Source organism: Lonchura striata, chromosome 7 (assembly GCF_050655825.1).
Source record: "Lonchura striata isolate lonStrDom1 chromosome 7, ASM5065582v1, whole genome shotgun sequence".
Lineage (NCBI taxonomy): Eukaryota > Metazoa > Chordata > Aves > Passeriformes > Estrildidae > Lonchura > Lonchura striata.
The window spans coordinates 15,244,806-15,262,327 of NC_140709.1; the positions used below are offsets into that span (position 1 = coordinate 15,244,806).

Below are 17,522 nucleotides of genomic sequence, written 5' to 3' on the forward strand. Positions count from 1 at the left end.
ACAGAATATGCCTCTACTTGTATAACATTACAAAGTTAAGATGATTAGAGTGTAAGCCTCAGCCCTCTGGAAGCTGCCCTTTTGTCTCTGGGGTGTAACGATACATTATTTGTCCTTGTCTAGTTCTTATCTTATTAATGCACTGTGTTATTTCTGCTCTCCCTCCCATCCCTGCTCCTGCACACATACCTCCCTCTCCTGAACTTCAATTAATGGAACAATCGTGTGCTTCTAACCCTTTTCAAAGCTCTGGACTGTGACTCTGCATGTGTGTGTGTGTGTGTGTGTGTGTTTGCACTGCACGTACGTGTTGGAGTGAAGCCTTCCTCTTCATCACCCTGCCCTCCCTGAGCAGCTCAGCACACTCTCACCCCCACCAGTTGCAGAAACCCCCAGCAGTCCAGGTCTGTGCCCCACTGGACTGTGTGTTGTTAGCTCAGGGCTCAAACCCTGCCTGTTCGCAGTGCTCAGATCCACAAATCCTCATCACTACATTGAATTTTCTTTTTTTCATCTTGCCTCCTTCTCATAACATGCCATTTTCCTACTGTCCCAGGATTTGCCTGCATCTTGCAGTATGTTCTAACATGAAAGGAGGGATCCCCTCTTGTGCTACCAGAAAGCACAGTGGAGAATCAGGCTCATGGAGGTGCCTTGTGACCTCTGTATGTTTTCATGCACATGGGAATCAATTGCAAATATTTGGGAAAAGGATGCTTCGTCAGCTTAGGAGCCACTGGAATGGGCCAGGAATACTCCACAACATGCTGACATAGGGAAATGGCTCCAGTTGAACTGAAAATCTCCACAGCTTCAGAGAAGATAATCACTGTGGGTGTCAGAAATTCCAGGATATAAGAAAGGGAGGAAATTAACTTTGGAATTAAAGCAAAAGAAGGAGTGAGGGTATCCAGACTCCACTTTTAGCTCTCCCGATGGCTTTTATTTTATCCTTGTAAGCATCACGTCCTCCCAAGCACGACGTTGAACAATATCCAACACGTAGCTCTCTGGTTTGTGCTTACTCCTCATCTATCTATAGAACATCTTAACCCTGCTTTTTGCTTCAGCCGTAAACCCCTTGAGGCCTGGTCTGTCTTTTTTCCTCTAGCATTTCTCCAGCATGTGGGACACAATGGTCCATGGCTGAGCACCCCTTGGGCACTCTACAAATTCAAACCAGCCACTGCAATAAATAGCACTGCAGCAAAACAACAGGGGATAGGATCTAAATTTTCTTCATCTTGCTGCAGGTCCTCGCCACTAAACTGGAAGAGAAATGGTTGAGCCTGTCTGCTGGTGGGCAGTGATGTAGGGATGTCAGTGGAGTCTGCTGACAAGGTGAAATGCTCCAGCATCACTTACTAGAAGTGCTGGGAGTCAGAGCACTCAGGGACTACAAAGAGAGAGTAGATCATGCTGCTGTCCTCACTGCAGCCCCTCCCAGATGCTTCTTCTGATCTTTAGCAGAGGCATCTCTATTATTTGACTCCCAGAATTCCCAGGGCTCAGTGTGGGGCCTGAAAACAAGGCTTTGATTGGTATCATTAACATTTCTGAGGAAGTGCTGCCGCTTCCTGGCAATATACCCCACAGAGCACCTCAGCAGGGAGAGAAAAGGGGACAGGACCGCGTTTCATTCCACAGACGTGCAGTAGGAGACAGAGTGTTCTGTTTGCGACAGAACAGCTTTAAAATGCACGGTAGAAACACATTTCAGAGCAAGAAAGGGAAAAAATGTGTTGCCCAATGAGAAAACAAAATCCAATCATATTAAGCCAAAGGAATCTGTCCCACAAAGTGCTTTCCTTGGGCTGTTCAGTGCTCTCTGTAGTAACAGAACACCATTGGCAGGGATCTCCTCTCAATCTCTCTCTTCCTCTTCCAGGAACTATTACCCCCTTCCTGATTTCATTAGAAATTATAGTCTGCATTTTGTCCTGACTGGGGAGAAGGGAGAAGAGGAAGAAGAATTTTACCCAGTAAGCAAAATAATTTTTTTTCTCTCTTTCCCTTCATTTCCATAAAAGTTAACCCTCTAAGATTTTCCTCCCATGAGCAATGGTTAAAGACTGGTCTAGGAACTCCAAACAAGCACAGAAATTCACTCACTCAAAATCTCAGAGTCTGCTCTTTTTTATTACTCCTTTTCCTGTAAGACCTTTGAGACTGGTTTTAATAGCACATGAGTGTCACCAAGACTCAACGAAAATAAGGAGGAAAAGCTTTACCCAAGTTCTATCCTTTGGCTTTATTGGATGACCAATTTCTAATATTCTCAGTTTGCCCAGAGACCAAATGCTGTGCAAAGCAGCAATCACTGTTATATTCAGTAGTTTGGACATTGCCATATTGCACAAAGGAAAGTAGTGCAGAGAAGAAAGCAAGAGAGAGGGAAAAAAAAAAAAAAGCCTGAAATGGATCTTCAGTATCAACTTAAAGAAAAGGGGTATTTTTTCTTTTTTCTCCATAAAATCTCTGTAAACAGCAATGCTAATTTTAATACTATTTTCAAGTTTGTTGAGAGTCCACAAAACCCAGACTGAGTCTAGATACTCACATCTGGTTTTAAAGGGAATTAATGCTGGAATTACTACAGTATTTTGCATATAGTTAAATGTTTAGCAGAAGTACAGTATGTTCAAATTAGTTTTTTCTTTTACCATTCATGGGAAAAATGTCGCTTGTGAAATACATATATTATTTTTGAACATATATAAATATTTGAATTGAATATATCACTTGGGAGCAAAAATATTCCTGGTACTAACTTAGGCTATAGCAATTGCCATGGGTAGATCTCAGAGGGCTTTACAAGGAGGTGAGGAACAGGGTTCTGATGTCCCAGATGGGGAAACTGAGGTCAGAAGAAGTCAGAAGAACTGCAGGCATTTGCAGAGTCAGGAATAGAATAATTATTTTTGAGGGCCAGGTCTCTGTTTTGCTCATGACCTTGATAGACTGTGTCTGTCCCCAGAAACTTCACAATAAAAAGCAATTTCTCACCTGCAAGTTCCACTGCAATTTCAAGCATTTCCTCACTTTTGTAGTGAGAGAAGCTCTGAAATCTCAGCAACAGATCTTGACCCATAAAGCCTCTTGTAGCAGCCTCCACTGCTTACATGCTGAAAGCAAATTGCATCATCAGTGGCTTAATGCAATTACTAGTTTCTCTACTGGATGTTTATATGCATTAAGTATTTTTTCATCCAAAAACTGAGCATTGGGAAGAAGGATTGGATCTGCATGACAGCAAAGATAGCCCAATGGCTGGGCACAAAAGGGAATATTGAGGCCTGTGTCTTTACCTTACAGGTCTAAATATTTGTCCAGACACTGTGTACTGTGATATCCAAACTGAAGGCAGGTGACTCAGACCTAGAAACAGTTTGTTTGCAAAAAGAAACATAGCCACACTAAAGTATGATGCAAACATGGGCTGATAACATCACCTTTTTTTGTTTGCCAAAGGTAAAATGTTCTTGAACTTTTTCATAGAACCAAAGAAACAAACATATAAATTAGTATCTCAGAAAAGACCACAGAAGTCTGCTGGGCACAAAACTTTTGCACCGAGCATTCAAACCTGTCATCAACAGCAGTCCTCCCAGAGACCGTGTGTGTGTGTGTGTGTGTGTGTGTGTGTGTGTGTGTGTGTGTGTGTGTGTGTGTTTGTGTGTGGATTTGGCTGCTTAGACAATAAAGGACAGATTTCCTGGCACTTACAAAGAGGGGCAATGCTGAGCTATGCTAATCGGCATCATCTGGTGAGCCTACCCTGCCCAGCCACTTGAATGCAACCCCAGCAGATTCAGTGAGTGCTGTCCCCAGTGTGGGAGTCTGGTTTCAAACTGGTCACCTTGCTGCAGCCCAGATTCTGGTTGGCAGCCAGTTGCAGATCTTGCCAAGAATTCTCTCTTCCTTCAGTGCATTTTTCCCTAGCTCTAAAATGAAAATCTCAGAAGGGGAGGGAGGGAGGGAGGGAGGGGGTTTATTTGCAGCATGGTTGAACAAAATGTCCTTTGCTAACTGCACTTCAGCTGCAGGGTAGGGCTGCAGCTTGCAATTTGCAGTGCTTGAAGCATCTCAAACTGTTCCCTAGCCTCTGAGGCAGGTGTAGAAACTGGTTCTTGTCTGCTTCACAGGCAGCAGGAGAAGCTAAAACCTCCTGCAAGCTGTAAAACACATCTTTCCTGCTGGATGTGTTAAATATTGCTCTGGCTTCTCAGTGCACATGAGTAGCACTTACTCAGCTGCATAACACCCTTATGCTCACCAGAGAGACCAGTAATGAGGCACAAGGCCTTAATTAACCACTTTTCAGATGTTAATTCCCTTGCAAGGCAGTCATGGGAAACCCAGAACTTCTGGGATCAGAAAGCAAAAATAATTCCTTCTCAGCAGAGCGAGGGTCCTATTTTGCCAGCCTGGCCTGTTGACATCTGTTGGAGACCAATCTCCAGCTTCTAGGAAGGCCAGAATGGAGGGTATTTGTAGGAGAGTTTGGCTTCCCCCTCAAGCTCCCTTGAGAACAGGAGGGCAGCATGTGCCATGGGGGCTCATCACAGCACATTGGAGAGGAACCGTGGGGGCTCATGGATGGCATCTGTTCCCTCCCTTTTCCTCCTTTGTGCTCCTTCCTCCTTGCTCTAGGCAGACTTTGTATCTCCATTCCCTCCCATTTTCCTGCTGGAAGCTGTTGTCTTATGCACAGGGAGAAGCTCTCTGGGGGGAGGATATCTGCACAACTCCACAAGAAACACTGCTGAGCTCCATGCTGATCTAAATGCTCTCATGCATCTGGGAGACAAAGAAAGCAGCAATCCAAGGCTGCATTAATACCACCCCTAAAAGCTGTCCTTAAAAGTTTCTGCCTTGTCAGCAGTAGAGAGCAAGGACTGGACTGCAGACATGTGGTTACAGCCCCCTTCCTTGCTGTGCTCCTGCAGATGCAGGGATAAACTGCAGGAGTCACAGCAAGGCCGATGACATTTGACTGTATTGTGAGCACATCCTCGCCATTTCCCTCATCACAAAGGTTATGTGGGCAGCAGCACAGGAAGACCTTGTGTAACTGCAGGCAGAGCTGGGATTTATCAATCCTCACACACACACTCCGCCTTGCCGCCAGAATGTGACGGCAAATCGCAAAGGCAGAATCCAGCTTAAAGACAATGCCCATTTGTTCTGGGGTCAGAAAAGTGACAGGATGGGTGGTGAAAAGGTAGGATTTCTTGGACTGACCTCTTCTGGAGGAAATCCCCTCTTCTGGTCAGCTGAAGGGCTAGGAGGGGATGCTTTTAGGGCAGCAGGCCAACAGTATTGTCAGTGATGACAGGGAGATTTCCCAGACTAGTCTGGGACAAAGGCAGGTAAGAAAACACCAGCACTAAAAGCCCTCTTTGCCTCCCCTGAGTGTGAGGCTCAGGTTTGCCAAAGCTACACCACCCCATCCTTTCCCACCCCAGGGCTTTTTCAGGTACCATTCTGTTGTGACACCTGCTGAACCAAACTGGCATGAGGCAGTGAGGGAGCCCCTGCACCACCAATGGGGATGAGTAAGGATTTGGAGTGTTGTAATCTGTAGTCCTGGAAATAGCCCTCACAGTTCCATAGCTGCCTTGAAGAGCCAGGTCACGTTCATAAGGGCTAGAATCTCTCCCAGCCCCAGCACAGGGCCAGGCCAGGCCAGGCCAGCTTGGAAACAAATGAGCCACAGAGACAGAAGCTTCCCACTTGACCCTGGAGAGAAACTCTTCTTTGCCATCAAGTGGAAAACCCCTGGCTTGCCTTTCACCTGAATCTCAGAAATCAATGAGAGTTGCAGCAGAACTGGGTGCATTCCTTTGTTTTCCTTTTTTAATTTGTGTCACTGGATAATGCCAACTTCTCTCAGAGGAGGGAACCCTTCTGAAAGATCAAAATTAAAATGAAAGATGCAAATCTCCTGGCAATGGGTGCCAAGCCCTCCTTTCCAGAATCCTTCCAAGGGGTGACACAAGGAGGAAAGTGAATGAGAAGCAGATGGCAGAGATACACCCCAGAGGAACGATGGATATTTCTGCTGTGACCCACCAGGGGAAGGTTTGGAAGCGCTGACACTTTTATGGCATTCTGTTTTATTGTGCAGAGCATTTTTTTCTTGTTAGTTTTATTTTGGCTTCTCTGGGCAACATATTTCTAAAGGGCAAGAGACATGTACCCTACGTGCCCATCTGCAGCAGCAGAGCCACGGAGAGCTGGCAAGAACTAAGCTGGACATTACCTGGCCTAAATCTCTCTCAACAGAGAAAATATCAGTCTTATGCTAGAAGAATCACCAAAATGAAGGCCCAAAGTTCTCCATTTTCCCAGCACAGGCATGTCTATGATAAAAGACTGGTGTGCCCATCTGCTGCCTGCTGTCCTGATCTTCTTATAACATATTCTTTTTAAGCACTGGCAGATCATACTTTCTTCATCTGATGTGGAATTTGCCTCAGTTTCCTCACAAATGGATTATGTGAATGAACCAAAAGTCACTTCTTACACTTCTGCAAAAGACTCCCAAGACTTCGACTTCTTCCTTATCGCTTTTCTCAGCCCACTCCAAGGACATCCTAAGCCACTTATCTGAAGACATCCAACAAGTGGCTGTCCTCTTCTTCAAACTGTCACAAGGGAAGAAAACCCCACAACTCAAGCCCACATATATCTTTGGCCTCTCTTGCCTTAGTCTCCTCCAGAAGCCCTTGGTTTGTTTAGATCTGAGATAACTGTGAAGCAGTGTGGGGATACTCTCCACCTGAAGCCACAGCTTCTATTAAAACCTGGCATAATATTCAGATATCAGAGGTGCAAACCTGAGAAGAGAGATGTGCAAAAAAAGCTCTCCAGCTTAGGGTGAAGAGCACCTGGGGAGCACAGCACAGCAGTGGAGAGTCAGGACAGAGGAAGAGTTTTGGCATTTACCTCACAGCCAGCATCTGCCAGTGACTTTGCTAATTCATCAAAATAGCCAGATGAAAGCCTAAGGGACTAACCTCAGTGTGCATGGAGATTTAACAGCTCTCTGAAGAGAATGAAATAAACAATTGCTGCCTTTCAAAGCTGTTCTGGTTTTTCTCCTTACAGAGATGATAAGGCTTCCAGGATACCAAAAGAGATACTCACCTCCCTGTTTCTTTAAATACAAAAGTTTCCCATAATACAGACAACTGCATAAAGGGTTTAAGGACAGTCTGACTTTCTAACCACCCTTTTTGACCACAGAATACTTTTGGCTTCACTGAATACTCATCTAGGATTCTGCATGTTACCCATTAGGTGAATGTGGAGATGCTAGCAAAGAACTCAATCCAGTTCTCATCAGTATCTAGTACTCTCTCGCAATGCGGACATGCTACCAGACTCCTCTGCTGCTGTGAAGGAGTCAAAGTCTCTGGGAAAGACCCTTATGGGTGCCTGTTTTTGCAGGCAACACCACACTGAGAAACTGTGGATCTGGGTGTGCATCACATGCTCAGGAGACAAACTCACAAAGGGCCAGGCACAGAGCAAGCGTGTCAGGAATGTGTGTCTACCAAGAGCATCGAACCATCTGCTTTTCTCAGTACTCAAGTGATGAGCTGTCACCAGTGGTTTAGAGCAGTATTTTAACCAAGTTGTGCAAAAGAGAAGAAGAAGAAAAAGCCAACAGTTTTCCCCACTGCCCAATTGCAAAACATTTCCACTCTTGGGTTCCAACTGCTGAATACAGACATCAGGTTTCTATGGTTTTAAAACTAAAGTGACTGGAATAAAGCAAAGCCAGTTGCAGAGGCTTCATTCACATGGTTAGATGATGGCACCTGATAGACTTACTGAGACTTCCAATCTGCAGTTCATGCACTTTTCCTCTGATGAAATTGAAGGCACCTTCAAATCTGGAGCTTGTCCCTTCATACCCTGGTGACCCAGAGGCTTTTTGGCATGACAGTCTTGTCACCAGTGACAGGCACCTTGATAGTTCCCTTCACTGCTGAGGGATCCTTGCCTTGTTCAAGGTCTTCCCAAGATCTATCAGAAAAGTACACTGGTATCTTTTGAACCCATAATAAACAAGATCTGTAAATAATCTTGAGGGCAGAAGTGTGACTTCCAGTCAGTTACTGCGGGTCAACCAGTTATATTTTCTATTATTATCTTTGACAAAGAACATAACCATGAACACGTCACTTTTGTGTTGGCATCCAGTGTATGGGGTTTAGTGCTCTCTGATGAAGAACAATGTGAACTTTGAAAAAAGATATAGCTACAGCAAAACAAGCCTGTGGGATACAGATTTGACCTTTTCAATCTTGCCACTATTCCCTTCCAGAGGAGTAAAGTTACTGCCCTATTTGAACATGAAATCCAGCCCCCAAAAGCAAAGTAGGATAGAGCAAACACTGAAATTGCACAATATAAAAAATACAGAATTATACAGCAACCAAGAGGAGAACATGGAGAAAAAGGTGCCAGAGGACATGCATCTCTACCCTACTAAATATAGTTTATTTGAAAGTATTTTACATTTAATTAAAGTAAAGCAGATAGGACATAAGCATAACTTTCCCCTAAAAGTAAGAATTGCTGGCATTCCACTTGCTTAAATTATTGCTTTTTAAAGAGCTGATTAATTCTTGCCCCTCTTAGTTAAGAGAGCAAACAAATATTATATAGGGGGTTTTACTTCCCAGGCCAAAGTGAAATTATGCTTTTGATAATAATTCTGAAATCAGACTTTATTTTGGACTTCATAGGAGCACTTTATGGAGATAGTAATTTATGTGAACTAGGTTTCTTTTTTTACAAACTAAAGCATTTAAATACTAACATAATACTAATAAGTACTAGCATGAATTTCTTAATATTTTTTATGTCTTTATTTAGAATGTGTAGCATTATGTTTGAACTATACCAAACCAGAAGATTCCCACATAGTTACTTTCATATTTCAGAAGTCCAGATATTCAGAAGTTGCATTCTACAAATCATCTGAGTTTTTAATCATTTGCATCAATCTAAGATAGTTGATTTAAATCCTCTCTGGAATTCTGACAGGGTGAGAATTGCATTCTTAACAACTTTACCTGCAAAGTTCAATATCAATTCTGAACCTGGACCCAACTAAAACTTCTGCTCCAGACCCCAGTTTGCTCCTTTTGTTCCATCATTGCATCCAATGGCATCCTGCTGACACAGACACTGAGTCTTGGGTTCACACATCAGGTGTAGGGTGCAGGTGTAGGCACAGGCAGAGGAAGAGAGGCACAAGAGTTCTGGCAGGGAAAAGAAAAAGGTCCTCTCTCCTGCAGAACTGAGACTTATTTTGTGGGGCTAAAGGAAGTGGGGCACCACAGTCAAATTCCTTTTTATCATCCCTTGTAAGTCACATTTCCAGCCTACAAACCAGCCATTATCAAGATTAGTCAAAGGCAATGGCAGAAAAGTGCACACTAGCTGCTGTACCTCACTAGTCATGACAGGTTTTAATTTGGCCATTTAAAGAATCTTTGGGCCACCAGAATGAGTTCTATTGGCTAGTTCTGAGTGAAAAATTTAAAAAAATCCCTTTCCCCGTCTCCTTTACTGCCTGTAGGGCAGGTGCAAGCTGACAGCTCCATGCCTATAAATTGCTGCTGGAGCCATTGAAGCCTTCTCTTCAAACCAGATGCTCTTCTTTTCTGCATGAGTAGCAGAACACATGCCCTGACCGTCTCCATCTATTTTTAAAATATGGATTTCTTCATAGCTTGTTTATAGCTTTATGTGCTGGGGAAAAAAAAAAAAGCAGAATTAACTTAAAAGAGGAAAAAAATGTCTGTGAGTCAACATGCATCCTCTGGAGGCACTGGAGAGATCTGGAGAGTTAAAAAATCTATCTGGTTTGTTGCATGAAACCATAAGGCCAAACTAAAGAGTTAAAAAAAAATCCTAAGAAAGTTTTAGAGTTAAAAGTAAAGAAGAATGTTAACAGAAAATAATCTACCCCAGTAAAACATTTCAAGCCATTATCCTGCAGCTGCAGTTTTCCCAAAAACAATCATATCACGTGTTCATCAGCTATGAGGGAGCTCAGTCCTTGCCAGGTCACCCAAGGATAACAGCCTGAGTCTTTGGACTCCATTTTAAGAAACCATTTTGCAGGCACCATCCCTTCCACCGCAGACTCATTCCTCCGGCTTGCCTGTGAAGGCGCCCCAAGTTTTGCATCTGTAAGGAAGCAAATGAAAACCAGAGGAAGCCCCCACTGATGGCATGTCACGAATCTGGGAGCTCTGATACAAACAGCAGCTCCCCAATGAAAGAATGACAAAAATATGGTTCTCAGAGCTGGAGAACTTCCTGTTGCTTTTTAGCTCTACCACTGAAGAGGGAGGAAATATGTGACACTGCAATATAATTATTATTTTCCACTGTCAGGGACCCAGGACAACCACATTACTCATGTGGAGCCATGAGCAAGCTGAACAGGTCCTCCCAAACAAGTGGTAATAAAACTTCGCTCCTGACGGTGCCATCTCCAGAGCAGATGACACATCTTTGTTTGCTTTCATTCAGATTTATGTGGGTTTCCTAGGCCTCCCTTTCCTTTCTTTGATGTTGATCACAGACAAAATGATGTCACTCTTGCCCAGAAGCTGGCACCAGGCACAAGTGCAATAGCAAATGAATTTTATCAGTAATTCATGACATGCTGGCAGTGGATGGCTGGCCCTGGGAATCTCTTTGCCCAGGCCTGTAGCCAGGCTGGAGAAAGCAAGAATTTACATCTAGTGCAAATGTGCTTCAGTCCCATGTTGCCACCTGTCTTCCTGATCATTCCTGTACAGCCTGAACCCCTTATGTAAGAGCACAGAGCCCTCTACATACCCACTGCTCCACAACACTGGTGGTCTATAGCCTCATGCCTACCTGCCCTGATAGGATAGACAAAATAGATTGTTTTAGAATTTGCCAGAATGTGGAAATACTTTGTATTTTCAGATCAATCAAGTGCAACTGTCAGTATAAAACTGCTGACCTCCTGTATTAACGCCCATTATTTCAATATTTATTAAGACAGCTATTATAGTATCTAATATAACCCTTTTAAAAACTCTGAGCTTTGTTCAACTGTTGGTATAGAAAAGATCTCAGCATTACTGTATCACAAACAAACTTTAATTTTTTATTACTTCTGCACCCAGCTTTGTATTCCTGGGCATTTGCCCAGAAGTTTGTGCTTTAAAAATAAAAAGAAACAGTACTGGGCACTTCCTTGTCCCACCGGGGTGCTCAGTGCCTCAGTGGGCTGGCCCCAAGGCTGTGTGTGTGAAATGCTCATGTTCTGCAGGCAAAGGGTCCCCCCACCTCCTGCAGTCACTGCAGCAGGTCTCGGTCGGCACCAAACAGCTCAGTTCAGCGTCAGGCCTGAGTCTCAGTTGCTTCAGCTTGCTGGATGGGATCCAAGTGCTTGTCACACTGCCACAGCTCTGCTAGGGAAGTTGCATGTCTTTCCCTGTGCCAGCTTTATCTCAAAGCTTTTTTCTGTATATAGTTCAGTGATTTAAGTGGATGACGTGGAGGCACAGGAGTTGGAGTCCTCGCATGTTGTGTGCGGCACCAGTGGATAAGGAGAGCGTGAAGGAAGTGAGCTATCCACCCACACACAATCAACACAAGGATTTGATCTCACTGGAGATTTTTTCTCTTTTATTTGCCATCATAATTAAACATTTCTGCACTACCTTGATCTTCAAACCCTTCTTGATCTCCAAGTCCCTCTACCTCACTCTCTGTGTGTGTCCGTGTGGCTGGGTCCCTTGAATGTTTATTCTGCTGCAAAGTGCAGTGATTTCTGGGCAGGATGTCCAAAGATAAATCTGGCTTGTGGCAAGAGTTAAAAAGATTACAGTAAAGCCTTGTTTACAAAAGAGAAAGATCAGCTGCTGTTCTTGGAGTTTGTTTAAAAATTCTTTTTTTAACCATCCTTCTTTGTGTTTAGGTTTGTTTCCCTTGTTAAATAAATAACCGGTAAGGTCTCCATTGATCACCTCCGTCCTGTGCGTGTGCCTGAGGAGAGAAGAGGATTTCATGCCTTTCTGGAAAGGCCAGAAAATTTCTAGGAAAACTTTGTTAAGCATCAGGGAGTGGCAGAGTTAAATGCAGCCCAAAACCAACCAACAAGCTGGAACAGGTGAGAGAGGGGTCACTTATGATAAGTCATATATTCATGAACATATTCACACAGAAATCTTTCATCTTTCTGCCTTGCCTTCTTCCACAAGGTGGCCTGAGCAGTGATAGCTACTGACTTGACCTGCCTGTGGATCCATCTGCCTCCTTTTCACAACAGGAACCCCAGGACTGAACAATCAGAAGAGCATCAAGGTCTCTGGTAGATAAAACAGCCTGGCCAAACTTGAAGGTTTTCCCAGCCTTTTCAGCTTTTTTACCATAAAGGGCTGATGAAGAGAAAGCAGGGATGAAGAGGAAGCTAATGCTGACCTCTGTTGACAAACCAATGGAAGAAAAATTCAAAGACAACTTCTGGCTCATCAGTCCTTCAATCACTTCCCAGTGTGACTTTCCACTCTCCTACATTGTTTGTCCTTCCCTAGGTTCACACTTTGCAGGGGCTAACAGCAATGCCTGGTGTTTCTTCAGCTCACAGAGTGCTCAGCAGTGTTGCCTCCACAGGGACATGAGCACAGCCCTCCCCTTATTGCCCTGGCTCTATGGTGAAGACAGACACATGTTATGGGGCTCAGTACGATTCTTTGGGACCACTTTGAAATACAGCACATAGGACCATATGTCCCTTCCCAATGGTGGAAGCCATTTTCTTATACAAAGAAACTGTTCAGGAAGCTAGACCTATGATTTTACATAGATGAGAACAAAGTTAATCTCAGTACAACTTAGGGAATAAAAGCAGTGCTTTGCTTAGTTTGGATTTCCTTAATATAAATATTATTTTTCCTTATATAAAATAAAAGCAAGGTATGAGGGAGTAGGTGAATAGAATTCATTTTAGGAGCACAGCATGAGTGCATTTGAAGGCGAAGTAGATGTTGTTTTTCAAGAAAGCAGTGATGCATTTCAGAACCTTGAAGGGCTGTTAGGGCCATAATTAACTGCAGAGAGGTGAATGCATTCATCAGCATAGATGACCTCTTTACCAATGCTTACCAGGAAATAATAAGCAACATTTAGGTGTAGCTCCTCAGTGAAACAGAAGCTGCCAGGATTGAAATTCCTCTGTGGAACGAGAGCTCCACCTTCAAAGCAGAACTTCATTCTGCAGTGTCTCTTTCCTAAAAAAAGAACATTGCAAAATAGAGACCAACCTACCTGGTCTGGACATGCACTACATTTTTTTCAAGCTAAGGAAAACATATGACAAGACTGGGAAGTCTTCTATAAAATCATCTGGTCACATAACAAGACAAGATCTTTAAGGCTAACAGTTTAAACCATGAGAGTTAATGTGCCTTGGTCAAGACCCTCTTTAATTCTAAGTTAATAATTTGTTTGATCAATTATTCAATCATTCAGGGCCTGCAATAGTTATATACATTTTAAATTTATACATATAATTGTAGCAGCTTCAAGTTGAGGAGTAGAAGAATGTCCAAATATGCTGTTATCCATTCCTCATGTAACCAATTTTTTTATCCTCTTCTAAAATGTCCATGTAATGGCAAAGTGGTCAAAGCAAGACATACCTGCAGTGCTACTTTAAAGTCATGGCACTTCAGACCAAATTTTGCAATAACAGAAAAAAATTTTCTCAGAAAGCCTTATTCCCCCTTTCCATGCCACCAGACCTGAATCCTTGCAAAGGCTTTAAAAGTACTGAAGCAATGTTTGCCTCATGCCAGCCCTTCACCTGGGGTTAACATCAATGCCTAGATTTCCTCAGTCAGTGCCAGAATGAGCAATTAGTCCCCTACTTGTGAACTCCTTTCAAAATACTGCCAACAATTTTTTGCACAACTACTCATGATGTCCATTACAAATATGGCAGCCCAAGTTTTCCAGCTCCTGTCCACCCTTTTACCCCGTGGTTTAGGACAAGCATGGCAGGGAGGCTGATGCTCACAGCACTTTCTAGTTTCTATCTCTAATGGCACCATAATGAGGCTGACAGAAGCGTTAGGATTAGTTTAGTAGAGGAATTAAGCATCTGGACAAAAATTGGATATGATGGATTTTCCCCATTAGGATTTTTGGTCTGAGCCCAAGATAAATGATTATCGGTGTAATTACAGGGTGATTATGCTAAGTTAATTAATGGCATGTAGCTTTATTTACAACATATTCTGTTTCCCCAAAGATTCAGAGAGTGCCTTCCCCTCCCAGCCTTCCCCTCCTTTAGCAGAACAGTTCCACACAGACTTGGCATGCTCCAGAGGATTTAACCAGTTGCTTACTTACAGAAGCTATAAGCAGATGCATGGGCTTGAGGACTCACTTATTTGGGCTCTGACCAGGAAACCACTGGGGTTGTGTCTGCTCACAGCACCTGAGCATGTGGCCCTGGGGTATTTATCATGGTTCAGAGGTGATCAGCATACAGAGCTCAATGCAGGTGCACTGCTGAGGACAAAGACATGTTATGACCTGAGGAACTCTTTCCCTTTCACAAGAGATAACAGGGATAGTCCCAGGCTGACAGGGAAGACCTGAAGGCTGTGTGTCATGATGATACCCCATTCCCCAGTAAATCTGTTATTCGTATAAATATGAAGAGGGAATAAATTAGACACAAATAAGGCAAAGTGCTCAAGAGGGAAGAAAAAGAAAACCAAACAAGTTTCCCAATAATTTGGGAAAACCAAATAAGAAATCAACCACAAAAGCCCTGCTGCAGTCACATTTGAAAACTCCCTGGGAATTCAGGCCAACAATGTAATGAAAATTAAGTCTGGAAGATAGCTGCTTGCTTTTCTCACTACTGCCTCTTCCCAGCAAAGTACATGATACCACCAGGGAATCTCATACAAAATGAGGGTTGAGAAGGCAGCAGGGGTAAAGGCACCTCCTATACAAACACACCTCTGTTCAGAGGAGGAACTAAGAACTCCATGTGTCCTGCATCACTGCAGAGTGAATTCAGGGTGCATTTTGCCACTGTGCTTCACACCTGGGAAGGAAGTCAGAGACTGGGATGTGCAGGTAACCTCTAAATCATGCAGTGTTCAGACTATTGCTTTCAGGACAGGCAATGCAGAGGGATGAGAAAGGGCCTCTCTTGTTAAGCACTCTTCTTCCCTCTTTCTTCAATGGCTCATACCACAGATGTGAGTACCCAGACAATACTTACAGGCTCTGACACATAACAGGAGCTCTCAGTTTGACCTTTTTGAGGCACTGACTTCACCCTCCTGCAGGTCTTAGTGGATGTCTTACTTCTTTTCAGATCCTAATGACTAAAAGCAGTCAAATACATACATAAATATTTACCTCCATTTGCTAAGGAGACAAGACTTACACGATTGAGTGGTGTCCCCTTGAGTCAATTACTAGAGAAACTGAGCAACTGAAACTGGTTAGCAGAGGTCTCAAAACACTCTAAGCTGAAGACAAATAGGTGACCCATTAGAGAATAGGTACTTAGTCAATGCTAAGATATGTAAGTGCAACACTGTATTCAGCATCAGAAAAGTCACTTTCACAAACACCATTCAAGTTTGCGAAAGAGATTATATCATGAGTCATGACTTCACCATGTGTATTTCCTGGTATCTAGCAAGGGGGTTGGCAGTCTGTGATTTCTTAGCTGTTATGGAAAAACAAGTATCAGATAAAAAGTATTAGAAAATAAACCTTGCCAGAGGTTCATCAAAGGACCCTCTATCTTTAAAGGCCACTGAGATGGTTTCAAGCCATCTGTCATGCTACTCCATCATACTTCCCCAGCAAAAGTGTGAAGCTTTTATTTAGAAAGTCTTTTCATACCTTGTTGCCCTTGGACTTCTTTGCAAATCCTTTCTGTCATCTGTCCCCAAAGAAAGCCAGCTCCCATTTTAAATGGGTGGGGACATTGCCATTTTGAGCTATTTTCCTTCCTCCTTCATTAGTTGCTTTTGAAAGTCTTGGCCTAGGTGATTCGATTTGTGGCAAAGCTTGAAGAGAGTTCCAAGTGTACCAATCAAATGCCTGCCATGTAGAATACTCCTTCTTCTATGTAGGTCAGAAAATCACTTTCCTGGATGCCAGAAAAGATGGGGTATTCCATCAGCCCTTGCATTGCCCAGAAGCCTGGCTTCATTAGGAAAAAATGCTTATTAAAATTATAATCCTGAATCTAGTTCAGACCTGAAGCCACAGGCCTTCATCAGCTGCTCAGTCAGCTTTCCCATGAGTGTGTGATCTGACATCCCTGTTCGGACACTGCTCACTCTCTAGCCTGCAGACATTCACCCATGCCTCATTTCTCCTGTCCTTGGGAAAATTCCAGATTTCCCATGTAGAGTGAAGAGAAAACACAGCCCAAAGGCAAGGGAGAAATGAGTTGTTGGATGCAAAGATCTTGCAGGTCTCCAGCTGCTGGGAACTTGCAGGGGAATTATACTTCTTGTCACCTTGGATTTGGGTCAGAAGAACAACACGCATGTGATTCTTCCAGAAATTACTGGAAATTGTGTCCAGTGGAGTTGAACACAAGGAAGGAGCACAAGTCTCTGAGACAGGAATTGTGACATTGAAGCTGGAAGATTTTATGTGGGAAGAAAGGAGCAGACAGACTTCACAGACATATCCCAGACAGTGCCAAGCCTATATCTAAAGTGTCCCTAACCCAGGGCAGGAGAAAAGAAGCAGCTCTCTGTGTCCTTTAGATGAACTAACCATTTCCATTGCATGAGTTTGGGTTTGTCTATTCAGTTCAGAGTCCTGGAATTGGGTCTGTAATGCTCCTGTCTCTCAGGGAACATCCAGAAACCATTACAGCCAGGTGACCAAGGGGCACAACACAAAGATAGAGGGCAGGCAGAGCAGGTGTGGGCAGGTGAATTGGAACCACCAGGGCTTTGGATGGAGAGCCATGCTTCATGCGATATTGATTTGCACATGGCAGGTTCCCTGAGGGTGGATGATGGGGAGATTGGCAGAAAAAAAAAAAAAGCAGTATCTAACAGACTGTGAGCTGTACCACTTCTTAGGATAACCAGATATCCAGTACTGAGCATGCCTCTGATGATATCATTGACCCAGCTCTGGAGCAAATAGCAAGGTCTCTCTCAGGTTCTTTTGCAGTCAGAAACTGTAAAAACTGGACTTGTTACTCTGTCGGTGTGAATTAGGTCCCAAGAAGGCTAAACACATCTTAATTATATTTGGCAAGTCTTTCTATAGAGAAACTATGACAGTTTGAATGGTACATAATATTTGGATTTTTATTCTCCTCGGTGTTCATGCAAATCAGGAGAAGTACTACATCACACCTTAAAACCCTCGAAGAACTTGGCTAGATATGTGAATAAGCAAACACAAAAGACAAGTATGCCAATTTTATTTGTGTCTTTTTCAAT

The 17,522-nt window shown here is 43.3% G+C and overlaps 2 long non-coding RNA genes across 6 annotated transcripts in view; one reads left to right on the forward strand and one right to left on the reverse strand.

The window, feature by feature from the left end:
* Positions 1 to 17,522, forward strand: part of LOC146766892 (uncharacterized) — a 43,473-nt gene continuing 25,951 nt past the window's right edge. The window contains exons 1-2 of the long non-coding RNA XR_014956526.1: positions 1 to 12,181; positions 12,273 to 17,522. The exon at positions 12,273 to 17,522 is cut by the window's right edge and continues 24,790 nt beyond it. This is a non-coding gene — a long non-coding RNA (uncharacterized LOC146766892). The remainder of the gene's footprint in view (positions 12,182 to 12,272) is intronic.
* The window catches only part of LOC110468399 (uncharacterized), an 86,990-nt gene continuing 80,515 nt past the window's right edge, over positions 11,048 to 17,522 (reverse strand). For all 5 annotated transcript variants that reach the window (XR_014956521.1, XR_014956524.1, XR_014956523.1 and 2 more), the window contains one exon: positions 11,048 to 17,522. This exon is cut by the window's right edge and continues 26,244 nt beyond it. This is a non-coding gene — a long non-coding RNA (uncharacterized LOC110468399).